The sequence below is a fragment of the Pteronotus mesoamericanus genome, unplaced genomic scaffold (genome assembly GCF_021234165.1).
Source record: "Pteronotus mesoamericanus isolate MK-2021 breed Mesoamerican mustached bat unplaced genomic scaffold, CSHL_Meso_final contig_82, whole genome shotgun sequence".
Classification (NCBI taxonomy): Eukaryota; Metazoa; Chordata; class Mammalia; order Chiroptera; family Mormoopidae; genus Pteronotus; species Pteronotus mesoamericanus.
The window spans coordinates 12059025-12081762 of NW_026555265.1; the positions used below are offsets into that span (position 1 = coordinate 12059025).

Consider the following 22738-nt stretch of genomic DNA (forward strand, 5'->3'; position numbering starts at 1 on the left):
CACCACTCAGCCAACTTTCAGACCCACCTAAGTCATTTCCAGTGACTTTTTTTATACAAATGCCTCTCCCACCTCATGCTTCAGGCTGTCCTAAAATCTCCCTACCAAGCAGCATCTGGTCTCTGCATACTCTGTACCTCTTGCCAAGTGGCCGGTGGCCCAAGGCCCAGCACTAGAGGCAGCCAGCCTTGTTTTACAGCATGGCTTCTCTGGGGCATCTCTAAACGCAGCAAAAGTAGCAGCCATCTGGCACTGGCTGACTTTGTACTTCCTAGGAGGCCCCAGAGCCAGTGCACCCAGTGCATAGCTTCAGATCATGCTGGACCACAACCATATAATCTCCATAAGCAACATATTCAAGGGGTAAACTCGGTGAGCACCAAAACCTCACTGAAGCAAGTTCAGCTCTGTAGGGTCAACTTTTGCATAGTCGCTCCTCCACTGTAGTTGCAGCCAGTCCACACAGTGGGTCAGCCTGGGGGTCAATCCCTCCCAGTGATGCCCACAGCGATCAAGGCTCAACTACAATAGGACAGTGCACACAGCCCACACAGGGGCACACCTGGGGAGGCTGTGCCACTGCTCACTACAGGAAACGTTATACACAAGGCCACTCTACCAAATCCTGGAGACATAGTAGCTCTGCCTAATACAAGGAAACAGACAAAGGGAAATGCCAAAATATGAAGACAAAGAATTGGGTCCCAAATGAAAGAGGAGAAATTTTCAGAAAAATAACTGAATAAAATGGAGGAAAGCAAACTACCAGATACAGAGTTCAAAACAGTATTTATAAGGATGCTCAAGAAGTTAGCAAGAACTTCAACAGCATGAAAAAGGACATAGAAACCATAAAAAAAGAACTATTAAGAAATGAAGCCTACAGTAACTGAAATGAAGAACAATTTACAGGGAATAAGCTGTAAAATCAATTAAGGCAAGAATCAAATCAGTGATCTGTAATATAAATAAGCAAAAAATCCCAATCAAAACAACAACAACAACAAAAATCCAAAAAAATGAAGACAGCGTACAGCGCCTCTGGCACAACTTCAAGTGTACCAACATTCACATCATGGGGTGCCAAAAAAAGAAGAGAGAGAGCAAGAAATTGAAAATCTATTTAAAAATATAATAACAGAAAACTTCTCTAAACTGGTGAAATAATTACATATTCAAGTCCAGGAAGCACATAGAGTCAGAAACAAGATGAACTCAAAGGAGCCCATACCAAGACATCATACTTAAAATGCCAAAAATTAACAACAAAGAAAGAATCTTAAAAGCAGCAAGGGAAAAACAGTAATTACCTACAAGGAAACTCCCATAAGACTGTCAGCTGATTTCTCCACAGAAACTTTGCAGGCCAGAAAGAAGTGGCAAGAACTACTTAAAGTGATGAAAAGCAAGTAGAACTTACAACCAGGATTATTTACCCAGCAAAGCTATCATTTAGAATAGGACATAAAAAGAGCTTCTGAGACAAGAAAAAGCTAAAGGAGTTCATCACCACAAAACCATTATGTGAAATGTTAGGATCTTCTTTAAATAGAAGAAAAAAAATAAACATGCATAATAAAATAAGAATAAATACATATCTTTCAACAATTGAATCTATAAAGCAAAATAAATGAACAAGGAGAGCAAAAACAGATGCATAGATTCAGAGAACATTTTGACAGCTCCTAGATGTGAGGCAGTTTGAGCATATGGATGAAAAAGGTAAATTAAGAAATACAAATTGGTTTTTACAGAACAGTCATGGGAATGTAAAATACTGCATATGGAACATAGTCACTAACATTCTACTAACTACATATGGAGTCAGATGGTGGCAGATGTACGTATTGGGATGATCACTTACTACGTTATAAAATGTCTAATCACTAAGGTGTATACCTGAAACAAATATAACATCCGATGTCAATTCTTATTGAGAAATAAAAAATGATTAAGAAATTAAAAAAGGAAAGAACAAAAACAAGAAATCACAAATAACCTAACATTACATCTTAAGAAACTAGAAAAAGAACAAAAGTAACCCAAAGTCAGCAGGAAAAAGAAAATAATAAAAATTAAAGCAAGCAAAAACAAAGGAAAAATGTATATAATTTTTTAAATAAAAGAAAAAAAAGAAGAAAACAAAAAAAGGAATAAAAACTTAGAGCAGAATTGAATGAAATAGAGAACAAAAAGATTATACAAAAAATTAATACAACAAAGAGCTGGTTCTTTGAAAAGTTAATAAACTTGAAAAACCCCTAGCTAGATTCACTAAAGAAAAAAGAAAAAAAAGACTCATATAAACAAAATCAGAACCAAAAGAAGAGATGTTACCACAGACATTACAGAAATACAATGGATCATGTTAGAATACTACAAAAATTTATGTCACCAAATTCAATAACTAGAAGGAATGGATAAGTTCCTAAAATACATTAACCTTCCTAAACTGACTCATGAAGAACTGGAAAATCTATATAGACCCATCAGCAGTGGGGAAATTGAAAACACTATCAAAAACCTCCCCCCAAAATAAGGACCAAATGTCTTCACTAGTGAATTCCACCCAACATTCAAAGGAGATCTAATACCTATTCTTCTCAGTCTTCTGAAAAATAGAAGATATAGCAATAATTCCTAACATTTATAAGGCCAACATAACCCTGATACTAACCGCTGACAAGGATAACACAAAGAGAGAAAAATTTAGACCAATGCATCTGATGAATATAGATGCAAAATCCTAAATAAAATACATTAAAAAAATAATACATTGCAATCAAGCAGGGTTCATTCCAAGGGCAAAAGGATGGTTCAACTATGCAAATTCATCACTGTTATATGCCACTTTAACAAAACAAATGATAAATCATATGATCTTATCAATAGATGCAGAAAAAAGCAATTGATAAGATACAACATCCATTTATGACTAAAACACTCAATAAAATGGGTATAGAAGGAAAGTATGTCAACATAATAAAGGTGTATGACAAATCCTCAGCTAATATTATACTGAATGGTGAAAAACTGAAAGCTTTCCTCTAAAATCAGGAAATGATTTTACGATGACCATTCTCACCACTCATTCATCATAGCTCTGAAAGACCTTGCCAGAGCAGTCAAGCAAGAGAAAGAAATAAAAGACATCCAAATTAGGAATAAAGAAGTAAAAGTATCACTTTTTGCAGCTGTCATGATTCTGTGTGTAGAAAACCCTTAAGATTCCACCAAAAAACTATTAGAAATAATACACAAATACAGTAGAAATTCAAGATACAAAATCAGTGTACAAAAAAAATCCATTGTTTTCCTGTATACTAACAATAAAATTTCAGAAAAAGAAATGCAAAAAATAAATTCCTTTTAAAATTGCAACCAAAAGAATAAAATATCTAGAAATAAACTTAACAAAGGTTGTGAAGGACCTATATACTGAAAACTACAAAGCATTATTAAAAGAGATTGAAAAAGACACAATAAAATGGAAATGATATTCCAAGTTCACAGACTGAAAGACAACATTGTTAAGATGGCCATATGACCTAAAGCAATAGAGATTTAATGCAATCCACATCAAAATCTCAATGACATTTTTTAAAGAAATAGAACAAAAACATCAGCAGATTTGTATGGAACTACAAAAGATCTCAAATAGCCAAACCAATGCTGAGAAAAAAGAAGCCAGAGGTATGACTTTAAATTATACTAAAAAGGATGGTATTGGCAGAAGAACAGACACACAGACCAATGGAACAGAATTGAAAGCCAGAAATAAAACCACATGTATATGGGCAAATAATTTTTGACAAAAGAGCCAAAAACCCAAAATGAAGAAAAGAAAACCTATTCAGTAAATGATGCTGGGAACATTAGAAAGTGATAAACAAAAGAATAAAACTAGTTTATAGTTTTCCCATGATGCAAAACTTAATTCAAGATGGATCAAAGACCTAAACATAAGATCTGAAACAATAAATTACATAGAAAATAACGAAGGTACTAAAACTTGTGGACTGTGATGGTAGAGAACATTTTATGAATTTGACCCTGAAAACAAGAGAAATAAAAGCAAAAGTAAACAAATGGGACTATATCAAACTAAAAAGCTTCTGCACAGCAAAACAAACTAACAACAAAACAAAAAAGCAACCAATTGAATGGGAGATGATATTTGCAAACAACAGCTCTGACATATACAAAATATATTAAAAAATGGATAGAGGACCCATACAGACACTTCTCCCAAGAAGACATACAAATTGCCAAAAGATATATGAAATGATGCTCAACTTCACTAGCTATTATGGAAATGAAAATTGAAACTACAATAAGATACCACTTCGCACTTGTTAAAATGGCTGTTATCAACAAGACAGGTAATAAGTGTTGGACAGGTTGTGGAGAAAAAGGAACATTTATTCACTGCTGTTGGGAATGTAAACTGGTACAGCCACTATGGAAAACAGTATGGAGGCTCCTCAAAAAATTAAGAATAGAGGTACCATATGACCCGGCAATCCCTCTTCTGGGTATCTACAAAAAGAACTTGAAAATATTTATTCAGAAAGATATATTCACCATTATGTTCATTGCAGCCTTATTCACAGTGGCCAAGACCTGGAAACAACCAAAGCGTCCTTTGGTAGAAGTTTGGATAAAGAAGATGTGGTACATATGCACAATAGAATACTACTTACCCATAAGAACATATGAAATGCTGCTGTTTGCAACAACATGGATGGATCTTGAGAATATTATGCTAAGCGAAGTCAGTCAATCAGAAAAACCTAAGAACCATATGATTTCACTCATATGTGGAATATATCACTGAAGCTCATAGACAACAGTATTGTGTTTGTCAGAGAGAATGGGATGGGGGAGCAGTAAAATATAAAGAGAGCCAAATATATGATGATAAAAGATGATTTGACTTTGGGTGGTGGGTACACAATGCACTATATAGATCATATATCATAGAAATGTATACTTGAAACTTATGATCCTATTAACTAATGTCACCTCAATAAATTTTTTTTAAAAAATACCATTTGATCTCTATTTCTGAGAATTGACTGTGTCACTTGTCCATTTTTCTGTGTGCTAGTTTTTTAAATCTTTTTTTGTGTTGTCTATATAAATGGTATCAGAACTTTATTTTTAAATTTTTTCAAAGTTTCTCTTTTATATTTATTTCATTTTGCCATACATTCTGTATTTTTGTAGTCATTTTAGATGATTTCCTTTTAAAGGCTAGCATCTCTCTCTCACTCCAAAGAATGAGTACTTTTAGTACAATGCTGCTAAAATATGTGTAGAATATGAGCAGTCCTGCATTTCTTGTTTATAAAGATAACAGATTGTGAAACCCTTCAGGCAAAACTTTTCAATTCTGTTCCTACAAGAAACATCACAGCAATACTAAGGAAGGAGAGAAAGGAAGGGATTTTCAAAGAAAGAAGCTGAAAGAGGAAATCAAAGAGAAAGTAAATAAAAAGAATATGGAAAGCTTTGTGAGTAAAATATATTTCTTCTACAGTGAATGACAAATAATTATCCAAAAATTATTTTATGTAAATTACTAATTACATTCTCAGTATCATGTTAGTGTTTTATTATTTTTTCTACTATAACATCAATTTTTCCTTATAAACACACATAAATGATATAACTATGTATTAGAACATGAATGTATATAATTCAGTCTTTATTTACAAAAATGTTGTTAGTTTGTGTGTACACACACACACACAACCTATGTTTCCACTTGTTTCATTTTTGATGTGTTTTAATTTATATTCTTTGAAAAATAATTTATATTTCCAAGTTAGAACATTTAAGAGTTATCAAATATTTTATATCTACATTTCTACCTTTGAATGTATCATAAATTATGTAACCAAATCCCAATCAACAATCATACAATTGTTTCCAAGTTTACTATATTATCAATTATCCTACGACCATCTATGACAAAGATTTTTATTTGAACACTTAGGGCCACGATAAATTCCAATAAGTGAATTCTAATATTTGAAAACCTTTTATTGTTATCACCATATAAAAGTTTTATAAATATAGTCCATTAATTTGTAAAACTGTATTTCTCTTATCACATTATCAATAGTATTATCTAACTTTCAAAATCAGTAAAACATGCAAAAAGTATCTTATTTTAGTTGCATTTTCCTGAAAATCAGTGTGACTGGGAGTCTTTATACTGCTTGTCATTTTCATTCTTTTGCTTTGAATTGATTCTTTTAATCTTCAAATTGGATTATTAATTTTGAAAATCATTAATGAGTGTTCTAGGTATATTAGTAAAATTAGCTTTTTCTATTAACAATTTCCCTGTTTATGGTTTTGTTTTTTGCACGCAAATGTTAATAATAATCATTTTCCTAAGTGAGCTTTTAGTTTTAGGTATCAACCTCAAAAATGCTTTTACCATATGCCTTGCTCACAAATATTTACTCAGGTTTGCTTCTTTTATTTTTTGGTTTCGTTAATTTAGATTTAAATTTATAAGTCACTTAGATTACATTTGTGTTTTAAGAGGGAAAGTTCCAATTTTATTCTTAGTTTTCCCAAATCAATATCTGATTGATCAACATGATCAATTAACTGTTATTTTACCTGTACCCCAGATTTAAAATATATTATCAAATATCAGCTTTTCTTTTATTCTTAAACGTGTGTCTTCAGTTTCATCGATTTTATCAGTTAGTAAGTCTATTCACTCTTCTATTGCCTTTTAATCACTATGGCTTTATAATACCTTTTCTTATGCAGTAAAATCCCCACATGCACACATTTTTCTTTTAATTAAAATACTTTTGACAAGTTATTTGTTTTTCTAGGAGCTAAACAGTTACTTTAAAATGAATCAAAAAATTCAGTTATGAATTTAATCTGTACATCTTGTAGAGAAATATCTTTATCTAAAAAATTTATTTTATTGTATTTGTACCTATACACTCTCATATATACACGTAATGTATTTTCACATGTCCTTAAGAGTTTTATATCTTTAAATAGATTTTTCAATTTGTATTAGTTCAAGCTAAATTGAATGGTATTGTATTGCCTAGTTTAAAAACATCATATCTAGTGAGCTTTGTAAGTTACAGTTAGTTGCAACTCGACACTGGTTATTAAATTATTTCATTTTATTGAAAATTTTTATTTATTTACTTTTAGGGAGAGGGGGAAGGGAGGGAGAGAAGGAAACTCTGTGTGTGGGTGCCTCTCACAGGCCCCCTACTGGGGACCCAGCAGCAGGCCAGGCGTGTGCCCTCACTGGGAATCGAACCACAAGCCTCCATTCAGTCCTCTGATCCACACCAGCCACGGCTTTTTATTTCATTTTATTTTGCTGACTCCCTGAGGGCTGCGCAAAGGGTATGCCTCTCAGAGACGCAAAGAAGCCCCTGAGGGGACTGGCCTGCAGGACAACGTCCCGTGGTTGGCCAGGCAGGCACCACGCAGCGCACCCTCCTCCCGCGGGAGACAACAGATGGGGCCAGGGAGGCCGGCCTGGCGCGCAGCCAGTTTTCTGGCGCATTCCTCCCGGGCCCAGCCTGCTACCCCAGCAGGCAGCCTGCGGCCCCTACCTCCACCCCTGGCTTGGACTAGGCTGGCAGCCGGCAGCCAAGAACTTTGGCAGTCACCTGAGGATGCGGCTGCCAAATGATCTCTTTATCATTAAAGAGATTTCAGTTGTTTCCTGGTGACATTCAAGGTAAAAAAAATCATATTATGTGTAAAAAGTGGTAATTCTGTCACTTTTGCTAATCAGAATGTTAATATGCTCTTCTGCCTAATGTCCCTGACCTAAAAAATTCACAACATTGTCAGAGTGTGATGATGGGCAGTTTTGGCTTTTCCAAATTTATTAGCAATGATGCTGTTTCAAGATAACCATATGCAATACATAGATGGAGGTTTTCTTTCTATTCCAATTGTTGCAATGCCCAATTTTAAAGTATTGAATCCATACCCTCTTAATTAGATGGGAAGTCAACCTTACTGCATTACAGTTCTGGTTGCTACATTTCAAATGTGCAATATAAATATCATTTCACACCTGGCAGTATGGCTATCCTCAATAAATCAACAAACAAGAGCTGGAGATGATGTGGAGATAAGGGGACCCTAGTACACCGTTGGCAGGAATACAGACTGGTGCAGCCACAGTGGAAAACAATATGGATTTTCCTCAAAAAAAATTAAATATGGAACCGCCTTTTGACCCAGCAATCTAATTTCTGGGAATATATCTTAAGAATCCTGAAACACTAACCAGAAACAATATATGCATCCCTATGTTCATAGCAGCAGCATTATTTACAATAGCCAAGGTCTGTTAAAAGGCCAAGTGCCCATCAGTAGATGAGTGGATAAAAAAGCAGTGATACATTTACATACTGGAATTCTAGTGGCTGAAAAAAAGAAGGAATACCCTTTGCTACAGCACGGATGGGTCTGGAGATTATTATGCTAAGCAAAATAAGCCAGTCAGAGAAAGACAAACATCATATGACCTCACTCATGTGTGGACACTAATGAACAAAAACTGACGAACAAAATAAAACCAGAGGCCTGGAAACCGGCATAGAATGACGTATCTCAGAGGACAGGGGGCTTGGGGGGGGGGGGGACTGGAAGAGATTAGCCAAAGAACATATATGCATACATGCATAGCCCACGGACACAGACCACACTGTGAAACCTAGGAGGAGGGAGGGAGGAGTTGAGGGGTAGGAGTGCAAAAGAGGAGAAACGGGGACATCTGTAATAGTGTCAACAACAACAAAAAAATTCAACGAAATTTTATATCCTGAGAAGATAAACAAGATCAGGAAAAAAAAAATCTAAGTCTTGAAATATGTATACACACACACACACACACACACATAGATATATATATATATATATATATATTATATATATATATATATGAAATAGATCAAGTACACTCGGAATGAATCACGTCTCCCCGATTTGTCCTCATTGCTAACGCGAGACAGGGCCTCTCCTGTAACCCAGCCAGTCCATCCCCTGCCCCACTCCCTCCGTGTAAAGAAGTGGCTATAAACCCTTTTCTCTGCCTTTCCGCCTGGCCCGACTCCAAGTCGAGCTGTGCGGAGGGAATGCCCGCAAGACTCAGCGGAGCCCCTCGGGGCGACCGGCCTGCAGGGACAGAGCCGCGCGGGTGGCCAGGCAGGCACCGCGCAGCGCGCCTTCCTACCGCGGGGGACACCAGATGGGGCCAGGGAGGCAGGGCACGCAGCCAGCTCTCTAGCGCGTTCCTCCCGGGCCCAACCTGCTCCCTCGCAGACCGCCTGCTTCAGGGGCCCCTACCTCCACCCCGGGCTGGACTGGGATCGCGGCCGGCGGCCGGGAAGTTTGGCAGCCACCTGAGGATGCGGCGCCGCGCGCTCCGCCCCACTCACCGCCGAGCCGGTTGTCTGCTCGGCACCCGCGCCTCCAGGCCTGGCGTCTAACTTTCTCCGCTGTGGATAGAGAAGGGGGCGGGGAAAGCGAGAGAAAGGGGAGGGTGTTCCCAACAAAAAGAAACTAGAGCCCGCGGGGAGGGGGCGGTGCAGGACTCAGGGCGCGGTGCGGTGGACTCTGTCTGGGCTGGGCTGACGCACCCGGGCAGAGAGACCCGGACTCCGACTTAGCCTATCTCTGTGCACACCGCTGGTCAGGGCTCCGAGAGGCGGGGGTCCCGCTAGGGTCGCTACCAAACTGAAGACGAGAGGGAGAAGGTAATAAAGAAAAAGGACTTGTCTCCGCTCTAACGTGTAGTGACCGGAAGAGATAAGCACAAGTCCACTGTGGCGTCTTAGCATGCACAGGCAGGTTCCACAGGCACGGGCCGCGAGGAAGGGTTCTGTTAGGGCTCGCTGATCTCGGAATGGACCAGGAGAAACCACTCTCACAAAATTCCCCGTTCTTCTTAGCTGCTCCCACCCCACACCCTTGGCTGGGAACTAGCCTTTGCCTTGAAAGGCTGACTGGAAACACTGGGCTCCGGGCCCAGGGTTTTTGTTTTCTTTTCTACAGGATGCGGGTAGGCCAATTGGCAAGTAGTGGAAAGGGGGCCTGGGTAGAGAGGAGGGGAGCAGGGTGCCTGTGTTTTCTGACATTTGGTGAAAAATGCCAATCATTAATTGTCCTCCTTAGGCACAAAACCTTTTTTCAAACTAATGGGGTCAGGTCTGGAGGAAGCACAGGAACTGGGAGAATCTTAATGTCCCTGACCTTATAGAAAATAAAAACGACAGGAGTAGTATGGATTAAGGTCTGACAAGTCCTTGGCAGTGTTCCACTATGGGAGAACTTTGAACAGGGAAAGGCATACGGGAGTGGCGTTCTGGAATTTTCTGTTTTACTTTGTATGTATGCCATTTGTTAGTATGCTCATAAGAAATTTTTTAAATTCATATTGTATTTTTTAGTAGTAATTGCACAGGACATAATTCAAGAGATAGTGTTATGTTGAAATAATAAAACAGAGACTTCTGGTCAAGATAGAGGTGTAGGAAGACATGGTTCACCTCTTCACATAACCACATCAAAATTTCAACTAAAATATAGAACAGCCATCACTCAGAACTATCAGAAATTGAGTTGAATGAAAGTCTGACAACTACAACATTAAAGAAATTACATCTGTCCATACTGGTAGGAGGGGCATCCATGCTGAATGGGCTGGTCCCACATCCAAGTGTGGTAGATAAAGTTTGGGAGGGGTATCTCTGGAAGAGAAATCCCAGCCCCACAGCAGGTTGCCCCCGCCCAGGGTTCCAGGGCCAGGAAGATAAATCCCAACTCTGACTGCAAAAACCAGTGGGCATTGAGTTGGTGGAAGAAGTTTCCGGAGCCCTAAGCAGTTCGTGTTAAAGAACACACACACACAGACTCATCTACACAGACTCACTCCCACTGAGCTGTGGAGCCAGGGTGGCAGCTTGGAAGGCTCCCAGTGGCATGCTGGGAAAGACTGAGATGTATAGCATCAAGGCAGGCGAGGCCATTGTCCCTTTTCTAAACTCTTCTTCTACAGAGCCGGCAAGTGGTGCTCTGTAGACTCTGAGACTCTGAGACTCTGTCAACCTGTCTTAACATTGTTTGACCCACCTTAGAGGTCCCAAGGGACTCCGCCCCACCCAATTTACAGGCCCACCCAAGCTGCTTTTCCATATAAATGGCTGGTCAAGGCTCCTGTCAAATAGCTTCCTAAATCCCATCAAACAATCAATAGCTGGCCCCAGGCCCATCCCTAGCAGCAGCCAGCCTAGATTCACAGCTTGGCTTTGCCTAGGAATCTCTAAGCACAGAATAAGTAGCAGGCATCTCAGATTGTTTTACAGCTCAGGCAGGGTGGTCCCAGGCAAAACACAGATGAGGGCTGACCTTGACCTCCACCATCCAGGAAATGCCAGGGCTAGCACACCCAGGGGACAGCTACAGACCACATCAGAGCACCACCACTCTGCCTCTGCACAGCTGATTGCCATGGAGGATGGAGGTTAGTGGTCAGTGGTCACAGCAAATCCTTAGAGCTGTCTAGCCTGTGTAAATCCCTCCTATTTATCTGCCAACAGCAACCAAGGCTCAACTGCTAGGGGATGGTATACTCAGCCTACATAAAGGGCACACCCAGAGTACCCAGCTTGGGTAATAGTGGATGCTGTGCCACTGGACCCTACAGGACACCTATTACATTAGGCCACACTACCAAGACACGGAGTCAAATCAGCTGTACTTAATGCATCGAAACAAACACAGGGAGGCTGCCAAAATGAGGAGACAAAGAAACATGGCCCTAATGAAAGAACAGATCAAAACTCCAGAAAAGCAACTAAACAAAATGGAGATAAGCAATCTATCAGATTCAGAGTTCAAAACACTGTTTATAAGGATGCTCAAGGAACTAAATGAGGGTCTCAACTGCATAAAAAAGATCTAGTCAGAACTGAAGGATACACTAATTGTAATAAAGAAAAACTTACAGGGAAACACCAGTAGAGTAAATGAAGCTGAGAATCAAATCAAAGATTTGTAAAATAAGGAAGCAAAAAAAGATGAGTCAGAACAACAAGAAGAAAAAAGAATCCAAAAAAATGAGAATAGAATAAGCAGCCTCTGGGACAACTTTCATGTCATAGGAGTGTCAGAAGGAGAAGAAAAAGAGCAAGAAATTAGAAATATATTTGGAAAATAATGAAAGAAAACTTCCTTAATGTAGTGAGAGGAATAGACATGCAAGTTCAGGAAGCACAGAGAGTCCTAAAAAGGATGGATCAAAGAGACCCACTCCAAAACACATCATAATTAAAATGCTAAGTTTAAATAAAGAGAGAATCTTAACATCAGGGAGAGAAAAGCAGTTAGTTACCTCTAGGAGAGTTCCCATGAAGCTGTCAGCTGATTTCTCAAAAGAAACTTTGCAGGCTAGACGGGATTGGCAAGAATTATTCAAAGTCATGAAAAGCAGGAACCTACAGACAAGATTGCTCTACTTTGCAAAGATATCATTTAGAATCAAAGGGCAGATAAAGAGCTTTCCCAACAAGAAAATACTAAAAAAGTTCATCATCACCAAACTATTATTATAAGAAATATTAAAGGGACTTATTTAAGAAAAAGAAGTCAAAACTATGAACAATGAAATGGCAAAAAATATATATCTATCAACAATTGAATCTAAAAAAAACAAACTAAGCAAACAAGAACACAGACAGAATCATGGTTACAGTGAGCGTTTTGATGGTTGCCAGATGGGAGAGGGGGGTGGGAAATAGGTGAAGAGGTGAGGGGATTAAGAACTACAGTAGGTAGTTACAGAGTAGCCATGGGGATGTACAGTACAGTGTAGGAAATGGAGCAGCCGAATTTATATGCATGACATGTGCAGGAACAATGGTGTGTGGATTGCCTGTGGGATTGGGGGATGCTGGGTAGAGGGGGGCAATTGGGGAAAACTTGTAGGACTACTGTAATAACATAATCAGTAACGTAATTTATTAAAAAAAGCATAGCACAAGCTGGTCAAAACTACAGGAAAATATGATACTATTTATTAGCTTAAGTTCATAAGAGTGATTAAGAATTTGAGCTCATGAATGTAAACATCTAATATGGCCACATGCAAAATGACAAAAAATTCAAGAATAAAATATCTTGTGAAATATATTGCTGTGGAGGATAAAGAAATTATTGAGAGTATGTCATATGCCCCAAATCACAAGTTTTGAGGGGAGTAGAATGATTGAAACCGATGGATGTTTTTCTGAAATCCTGATCTGATTTCAACTTGAACACTTCAAGGAATGATAAATTTACGGTTATTGTACTAATCCTGTCATTAGTTGCTCTATTGCTCCCTAGTTACATATCTTTGCATTAATTTCTTTTTACTAGTTTTTCTTATATTACCAAGGTCTGCTTAGAGTTAATATTGTACCTCCTTACATAAAATTATGAATTTGCAACAGCACTCTTCAGTTCCTCATTCCTATGTGTCATTGCTACTATGTTTCCTATGTTTTACATGCACACAAATGATAAACTACATAATAAAATATCTTGTTTTGCTAAAGCAGTCAGATGTCTTTTACTGTATGAAGAGAAGAAAAATAGAGCTTTTATATTTACCCACATATATACAATTTTAAGTGCTTTTCATTTTTTCTTATAGATAAAGTGTCACTTCCCTTCAGCTTTGGAGAAATTCCTTAGTATTTTTTTTTTTTTTTTTGTACTGCATTACACCTGGAAACAAATTTCTCTCAGCTTTTTTTATCTGAAAATATTTTTTATATTGTATGTATTTTTTTAATGGTGTCTTCACTGGGTATTGAATTCTGGGTGGACATTTGTCTTTTTTCCCCCTTATGTTTTGAGTTCCATTTTTAGCTATGGGGTTCATATTACTGGTTTTAAGGTAAACTTTTTTAGCTTTGCTTTTCTGCATTTACTTCTATGTGTGGTTTTCTTTCTATTTTTTTGTACTTAGATTTCTCTGAGCATCATAGATATGTAAGTTAATACTTTTCACCAAATTTGGGAAACTTTCAACCACCATTTCTTTAAATTACCTTCCTAATCCATGTTCTCTACCTTTTTCTTCTGTGAATTCAAGTAAATATATATTAACTACACAATGTTTTCTCGAAAGTCACCAAGACTTTATTTGCTTTTTCCAATTTTTTCTCTTTAAGTAATTTTTATGGATTGTTCTTCAAAACTTGTATTATTTCAATCTCCTGTTAAGCCATTACAGATGTTACTTTTCCATTCTGGTACTTCTATTTGTTTCTTTTTACATTTTCCATGTCTCTGTTGAGATTCCACATCTATGCATTATGACCATCATTTTCTTCAAATTCTTGAACATATTTATAATATCTGTTTTACTCTATTCCAATATTTGTTCCATCTAGGCATCTGTTTCTACAAGCTGCTTTTTTTTTTTTTTTTGACAATGAGTCACAATTTACTGTTTCTTAGGATCTATGTTGATCTTTTATTGTGTAACAGGATGCCGTAGAAAATGTATTGCAGGGATTCTTATTCTGTCTTCATTCTCTGAAAAATATTAATTGTTTTTTAGCAAGCAGTTGAAGACAGATCATATTTAACTTCTGGAGACTTTGATTTATACTTTTTAAAGCCAGTCTATCAAATGCCTGAAAGTTTTACCAAGCCCCTCTAGTACTCAAATTCCAAAACCTATTTCATTGCAGTGCACAACTGAAATCTCTGTCCACTTTTTCAGCTGCTCCTTCTTATTGGCATCCCTGGAAATTCTTCCATACATGTGCAGTTCAACAGTCAGTCATGGATTTGAGGGCTGTTTATAGGTAGGTATCCTAGTTCTTTCCTTTGTGTTACCCTACTTTCTGAGATCAACCTCATGTACAGCCGCTCTGGCAACCTGAAAACTCTTTACTGTCATTACCAGTCAGTGAGACAAGCATTCTGCCTGAAATCTAGCTGTCTTGGACCTGAGGCCTGGAGAATGTCCACAGGGGAAAGGAAACACATGGATTTTACTCTGTTATTACTGTTCCTTTCTTAAATTGGTCAAATCCCCTGCAGTTTCTGTTTGCTTTTGACTGCTCTCCAATGTCTTCAAATAGTTATTTTCTTATTTTTTTTCAGGGTTTATTATTGTTATCTATGGGAGAGTTATTCCAATACAGATTAATTATCATTAATGGAACTCTAATTCTCACAAACTCATAGCATTTTAAAACCGTTCATTGCTAGAAAAGCCAAATGTTAGAAAATTTTTATTAAACAAAACCAATATCCACAAGACATTCTTTGTTGTTTCTTGATTTTATTCTTTGTTCCAAAAGGATATATTTGTTACTTTAAGCCAATTACCTTTAAAGTTTTTGTAAGTAGCTATATATTTTTTTCTTAATATTTTCTTACTAAGACAAAACACCCTTATCTCCTTCGTGCTCTATTTGTCATGATTGCAGATTCCTTATGTTGAGATTACCTTCCTTAGATTTATTAATTGCCTTTTAATATTTGGCCTGATACATGCATAATATAATGAAACATCAATATGGCTGTATTAATTAGGCCTAAATTGCTTTAGCTTTATTGGCATATTAATTACTTATAGTATATTTTGGGTAATTAAACCCCAATATTAGTTACCCTGGAGTCAGTCTTTTGGTTGTATACTAGCAAAATTGTTGTAACTATTAGTATTTGGTAGATGATTTTTTATTTCTTGACCTCAGTTCTTTAGTCTGGTAAGGTCTATATGTAAGGGATAAGTGAAATGGAACCCACAGAATTTTAACAAAACACAAAGATAATGTATGACAAGAGCAGGCTGAAGTTGGGTGTGGAGGAAGGTAAGTATCGTGGGACAGAGGCTCTTTCCTGCAATGGAATCTTTCAGTGCTAATCCTCACTTCTGGGCTCAGCTTTTTGGAGTTGAAGTACTCCAGGACTTCCACCATGTTCATATATTTTGCCATAGACCAAGATGATAAACTTTCCTTCCAGCTAATCAGTGTGAGGAGAGTCAATGGGAATATTTATGTCTGTATGAAGCATTAGATAAGAACAGGATACCAACAACAATATGTTTCAGAGTGAAGTCTCTTGTCAGAATTCTCCTTAGGGATGAATTTAACGGAAACATTATGTTTCAGCCAATTTCTCTGGCATGTTAACAAGGAAATGTCAGTAAAAACAGAAATCCTTGTAGTGAAATTGTTGTTCTTCACAGCACCTGTAGTGTAAGTTTTTTTGCTCTCTTTAGAAACTCACCTGATTACTTAAGGACTACTTTAGGGAGGTATCATCCAGAAACCCATTCAATGTCAATTTAAGGACATGTTCTGGCCCTGGCCAGGTGGCTCTGTTGGTTGGCGTGTCATCCCTTACACCAAAAAGGTTGTGGGTTCCATTCCTAATCAGGGCATATACCTACTTTGCAGGCTCAGTCTTTGGTCAGAGCACATATGGGAAGCAACCGGTTGATGTTTTACACATCAATGTTTCTTTCTGTCTCTCTTTTCCTCTCTCTCTAAAATCAATAAACATATTCTCAGGTGTGGATTTTAAAACACAGAAATTCTGATTACCCTGTTTACATCAAACCAGCTCTTTATTTAAAGCTACAGATACGGCCCTGGCCCATGTGGCTCAATAGGTTGGGTGTCATCCCACAAAGCAAAAGATTGCCAGTTCGATTCCTGGTCAGGGCACATACCTGGGTTCCAGGTTCAGTCCCCATCAGGTACGTACAAGAGGTGACTGATCGATGTTTCTCTCTCTCTCTTCCCCCCTCACTTCCCTTCTCTAAAAATAAATAAATAAATAAAATCATTAAAGCTACAATTATGGTGTCTATGTGGGCTACTGATTATTGACTTTAGAAATAGAAACCCACATGTTGCCTATATAATTTCATTTTCAGTCTTATAACTAAAATCAGATGTAGCCTATTAAGGTTAATTTAAGTTTGTATTCTGTTAACTTGTTAGCTTTTAATTTTTTAGGATTTTGTTTTATAATTTTTTTTTAACTTTTTTTTAAATCCTTACCATAGGACATTTTTCATTGCTTTTGGAGACAGAGAGAGAAATATTAATGTGGGAGAGAAACATCAACTGGCTGCCTTCTGCATGAGCCCCAACTGGAATCAAACCAGCAATTGTTCAGTTTACAGGATGACACTCCAGCCAACTGAGCCACATGGGCCAGGGCTTTTACTTTATTTTTTATTGTTACACTATTACGATTGTCCCTATTTTATCTCATTTGCCCACCTCCACATTGCCCTCACCAGCCCTTCCCTTAGGCCATCACTCTACTTTTATAAGATATAGTCATGCTACTTAAACAAGTATTGGGATAAATAAAGACTCCAATAGATCATTACTAGATACTAATCTCCAGATGACAGAAATAATAATCAATACTTCCTATCATTGTTCAACCAGCTATATACCCACTTAGATTATTCTGTTATGTAATATATTTCTTCCTTGCCAGCAGAAATAAAAATTAAAATTTTTGCTAAAAATATGTATAAAACAATGTTCATCATGATATTCTCATGATCTCTTTGTAGCATAACGATAAGGAAAGGGATATGTGTCCATTTTATGAAATCTGACATTTGAGAATGCAAACTTGTTAATGTTCACCACTCCCTTTGCTAAACATTCATATACTATTATTTTTTTAATTATACTATAAATTTGCCTGAAATTGATAATGAAATATATTGTAAATTGAATTGTGTATTCCAGAAAGATCTCTGGAAGCCATAACCACTGGTACATGTACATGTGCATGTAACCTTATTTGGAAATAGAGACTTTACGGTGGTAATCAAGTTAAGATGAGACCATACTACATAAGTCCTAATCCAATGAATATTGTCCTTATAAGAGAGAAATTTGGACACACAAGGAGAACACCATGTGATAATGGAGGCAGAGGTTTGGCTGATTTGCCTACAACCAAGGATTCCCAGATCATGTGTGCGTTCGATAGGTATCCGATCAATGTTTCTCTCACGTTGATGATTTTCTTTCTCTCTCTCTCTCTTCTTTCTCTGGAATCAATCAATAAATATATTTTTTAAAGATTTAAATATATCTGTATGAATGGACAGAAAATTTATTTAACATGTTCTGTGATAGATAAAGGAGGCAATGTAATATTAAATTTCAAGAAACAGAACACATCTTTTAATAAGGATTATTATAATGTCCCTTTCTACATTGAATTGAGTATCATAATATTTATGACAAAGCTTATGACAGTAGTCTTTAGATTCAAGGCTAACTGCTTTTCTTTTGCTGCTTTTAGATTCTCTCTTTCTCTTTAACTTTTGACATTTTTATTATGATGTGTCCTGGTGTGGGCCTCTTTAGATTCATCTTGTTTGGACCTCTATGTGTTTCCTTAGTTTTTAGTCAATTTCCTTCAACAAGTTAGGGAAGTTTTCCATTATTTTTTCAAATACGTTTTCAATTTCTCTTTCTCTTCTCCTTCTGACACCTCCATGATGCAAATTTTGGTACACCTGAAGTTGTTGCAGAGACTCCTTACATTACCCTCATTTTTTAAATTCTTTTTTATTTTTGCTGTTCTGATTGGGTGTTTTCTGCTTCTTTATCTTCCAAATCACTGATCTAATCCATGCTTTATGTACTATACTATTGATATCCTGTAATGTATTCCTCATTTCAGTTACTGTATTTTTCATTTCTGACTAGTTCATTTTGTACGTGGTTGAAGTTCTCACTAACTTCCTGAGCATCTTAATAAGCCTGTATCTGACAGTTTTGAAACCTGTATCTCATGGTTTGCTTGCCTCCATCATTTAGTTCTTTTTTTGGAGATTTCTCCTGTTCTGTCATTTGGAGCCTATTCCTACTCATGGCCAAGTAGTATTCCATTGTGTAAATGTCCCATTGTTGTTTTGTCCATTCATCTGATAGACACTTGGCTGCTTCTATATCTTGGCGTTTGTAAATAACTCTGTAATGAACAGAGGAGTGCTTATGTTCTTTAGAATTAGTGTTTCAGGTTTCTTGGGATAAATTCCTGGAAGTGGAATCTCTGGGTCATAATGCAGTTCCATTTTTAATTTTTTGAGGTACTTCTATAATGCTGTCCATAGTGTCAGTATGTCTTCATCTCGTTTTGGAGTTGGGATAATGCTAGCTTTGTAATCTGAGCTTGGGACTCTTCCCTCCTCTTGAATTTTTGAAAATAGTTTGAGAAGGAGAGGTGTTAGTCTTGGAGTGTTTGATAAAAATCATGTGTGAAGCCATCCCGTCCAGGGCTTTCGTTTGCTAGCAGTTTTTTTGATTACTGCTTCAATTTCACTAGGTGTTACCTGTCTATTTAGAGTCTCTGATTCTTTCTGATTTAGTTTTGGAAAATTATGTTTCTAGGAATTTATCCATTTTGTACAGGTTGTCCAATTGGTTGGTATATAGTTGTCCATAATATTTTCTTACAATCCTTTATATTTCTTTGGTGTCAGTTGTTATTTCTTTTTCATTTCTGATTTTATTTATTTGGGTTCTTTCTCTTTTTTTCTTGATGAGTCTTGTTAAAGGTTTGTCAACCTTGTTTATCTTTTCAAAGAACCAGGTCTTGGATTCATCGATCTTTTGTATTGTATTTTAGACTCTATTTTGTTTATCTCTGTTCTGATCTTTATTATTTCCTTCCTTCTACTCACTTTGGGCTTTGTTTGTTGTTCTTTTTTCAGGTTCCTTTAAGTGTACAGTTAGATTGCTTATTTGAGCTATTTCTTTTTTCTTGAGATATGAACTTCCCACTTAGGACTGCTTTTCCTGTGTCCCACAGATGTTGGGTTGTTGTAGTATCCTTTTCACTTGTTTCAAGGTATTTTTTTTATTTCTTCCTTGATCTCATTGTTAACCCATTCACTGTTTTGTAATATGTTATTTAGCTTTCATGTCTTTGTGTATTTTTCACTTTTCTTCCAGTGATCGATTTCTAATTTCATATTTTAAGTATATTTTATTGATTATGCTATTACAGTAGTGCCACTTTTTTCCCTTTGCCCCTCTCTGCCCAGTATCCTGTTTCCCTCCAGCAATACCACCCCCACGTTAGTTTTGTCCATGGGTCATGCATATAAGTTCTTTGGCTTCTCCCTTTCCATACTATTGTTAACCTCCCCCTATCTATTTTGTACCTACAAATTATGCTTCTTAATCCCTGCACCTTTTCCCCAATTCTCCCCCTTCCCTCTCCCACCTGACAACCCTCCGAATGATCTCCATATCTATGAATCTGTTCCTGTTCTGGTTGTTGGCTGTTTGTTTTTGTTTTTTAGATGCAGTTGTTCGTAGTTGTGAGTTTGTTGTCATTTTAATATTCATAGTTTTGAACATCTTCTTTTTCTTAAATAAGTCCCTTTAATATTCATGCAATAATGGCTTGGTGATGATGAATTCCTTTAGCTTTACCTTGTCTGGGAAGCACTTTGTCTGCCCTTCCACTGTAAATAATAGTTTTATTGGATAGAGTAATCTTTGTTGTAGGTCCTTGTTTTTCATCACTTTGAACACTTCTTGACAGTCTCTTCTTGCCTGTTGTTTCTTTTGAGAAATCTGCTGACAGTCTTATGGGAACTCCTTTGTAGGTAACTCTCTGCCTTTTTCTTGCTGCTTTCAATATTCTCTCTTCATCTTTAACCTTTAGCATTTTAATTATGATGTGTCTTGGTGTGGTCCTCTTTGGGTCCTACTTGTTTGGGACTCACTGTGTTTCCTAGACTTGTATGTCTATTTCTTTCACAAATAAGGGCAGTTTTCTTTCATTATTTTTTCAAGTAAGTTTTTAATTTCTTGCTATTCTCCTTCTCCCTCTGGCATCACTATGATTTGGATGTTGGCACTTTTGGATATATCCCAGAGTCTTATGCTATCCTTGTTTTTTAGAATTCTTGTTTCTTCTTTCTGCTCTGGTTGAATGTTTCTTTCTTTCTTATGTTCCAAATTGCTGATTTGAGTCAAGCTTCTTTCCCTTCATTGTTAGTTCCCTGTGGACTTTTTTTATTTCACTTAGTGTAACTTTCATTTCTTCCTTATGTTTTTGTCATACTCAGTGGATTCTCTGAGCATCCTGATCACCAGTGTTTTGAACTCCACAACTGAAAGGTTGGCTATCTCTGTTTCATTAGTTCTTTTTCTGTGGTTTTGTTCTGTTCTTTCATTTGGACCATATTTCTTTCTCTTCTCAATTTGGCAACCTCCCTGTGTTTGTTTCTGTGTATGAGGTAGAGTTGTTTTGATTCTCTGTCTTAGCACACCTGTTAAGTTGTATGGGGCAGGGCCTTAGGTGTTCGCCAGGAGGGGCAACCCATTTCACTGCTTTGTGGCTCTGTGCGGTGGGAGGGTTAGGGGTAGAGACTGGGGACAATGCCACTACCTGGCTTCTGGAGGTTTGCCCAGCACTTGTCTGATTTCTAGTCACTTCACCCACTTCCTGTTTGTGACTGGCACCCTTCTAGCTGTTGTCTGGTGGTGATCCCCAGAATGGGCATGTTTGTGTACATTCTAAATCCATGCCTGCCCTTTAAATGGACTCTCCTGAGAAACCAGCAGTTTATTCCTCTGCCCTGACCCCCATGGGTTTTTACAGCCAGAAGTTATGAAGCTTTACCTTCCCAGTGCTGGATACCTGGCCTGAGGCTAGGTCACTCCCTCCTATGTTATTCCTCAGGATTTTTATCCACCACATGTAAATGTGGGACCACCTATTCTGCTACTGCTGCTGCTGCTACCACCTCTCTATGCCACACCTTGTCCTCTACACCCTGACTCTATGGCTTCACCCCTCATACCTATCTGGATGAATATGACCTCTTAAATCCTTGGTTGTCAAACTTCCATACAGTTCAACTTTCTGGCAGTTCTGGGTATTTGTTTTGAGGTATTGGCGCGAGGAGGTAAAGCCTGTCTACCTACACCTCCATCTTGATCAGGATTTCTAGTTTCATAGCATTATGGTCAGAGAAGATGCTTGATATAATTTCAGCGATAAATTTATTGAAACTTGTTTTGTGTCCTAACATGTAGTTCATCCTAGAAAACGTTCCATGTGCACTTAAAAAGAATGTACATTCTGCTGCTTTGAAGTGCTCTGGAGATATCAGTTAAATCCATTTGACCTAGTGTGTCATTTAAGGCTGCTCTCTCCTTGTTGATTTTCTGTGTGGAAAAATCTATCCATTGAAGTCAGTAGAGTATAAAATCTTCTACTATGACTATTTTTGTGGATCTCTCCCTTTATGTCCATCAAGATTTGCTTTACATATTTAGGTACTTATTTTGGGTACAAAAATGATTACTAGGGTTATATCCTTTTGTTGGATTGTTCCCTTTATCACTATGTAGTGTCCTCTTTGTCTCTTACTCTTGGTTTTAAATTCTATTTTGTTGAATATAAGTATTGCTACCCCAGCTTATTTTTCCTTTTCATTTCCATAAAATATCTTTTTCAGTCTCTTTACTTTTATCTGTGTGTGCCTTTGATTCTGAGGTGAGTATCTTGGAGACAGCATATATAAGGGTCTTGTTTTCTTATTCATTCAGCTACCATATGTCTTTTGATTGGAACATTTAAGCCATATACATTTAAAATGATTATTGATAGATATGTATTTATTGCCATTTTATTTTTTTTA

At 37.2% G+C, this 22738-nt stretch overlaps 1 protein-coding gene across 3 annotated transcripts in view; it reads right to left on the reverse strand.

Moving 5' to 3' along the window:
• PLSCR4 (phospholipid scramblase 4) overlaps nt 1–9516 on the reverse strand; it is an 84393-nt gene extending 74877 nt beyond the window's left edge. For 2 of the 3 annotated variants that reach the window (XR_008530114.1, XM_054585166.1), the window contains exon 1: nt 9367–9501. The gene's annotated coding sequence lies outside the window, so the exon portion shown is untranslated. Of the gene's footprint in view, nt 1–9366 lie in introns of all 3 variants that reach the window. The other variant, XM_054585167.1, reaches the window with a different exon arrangement.
• Nucleotides 9517–22738: the final 13222 nt, after the last annotated feature.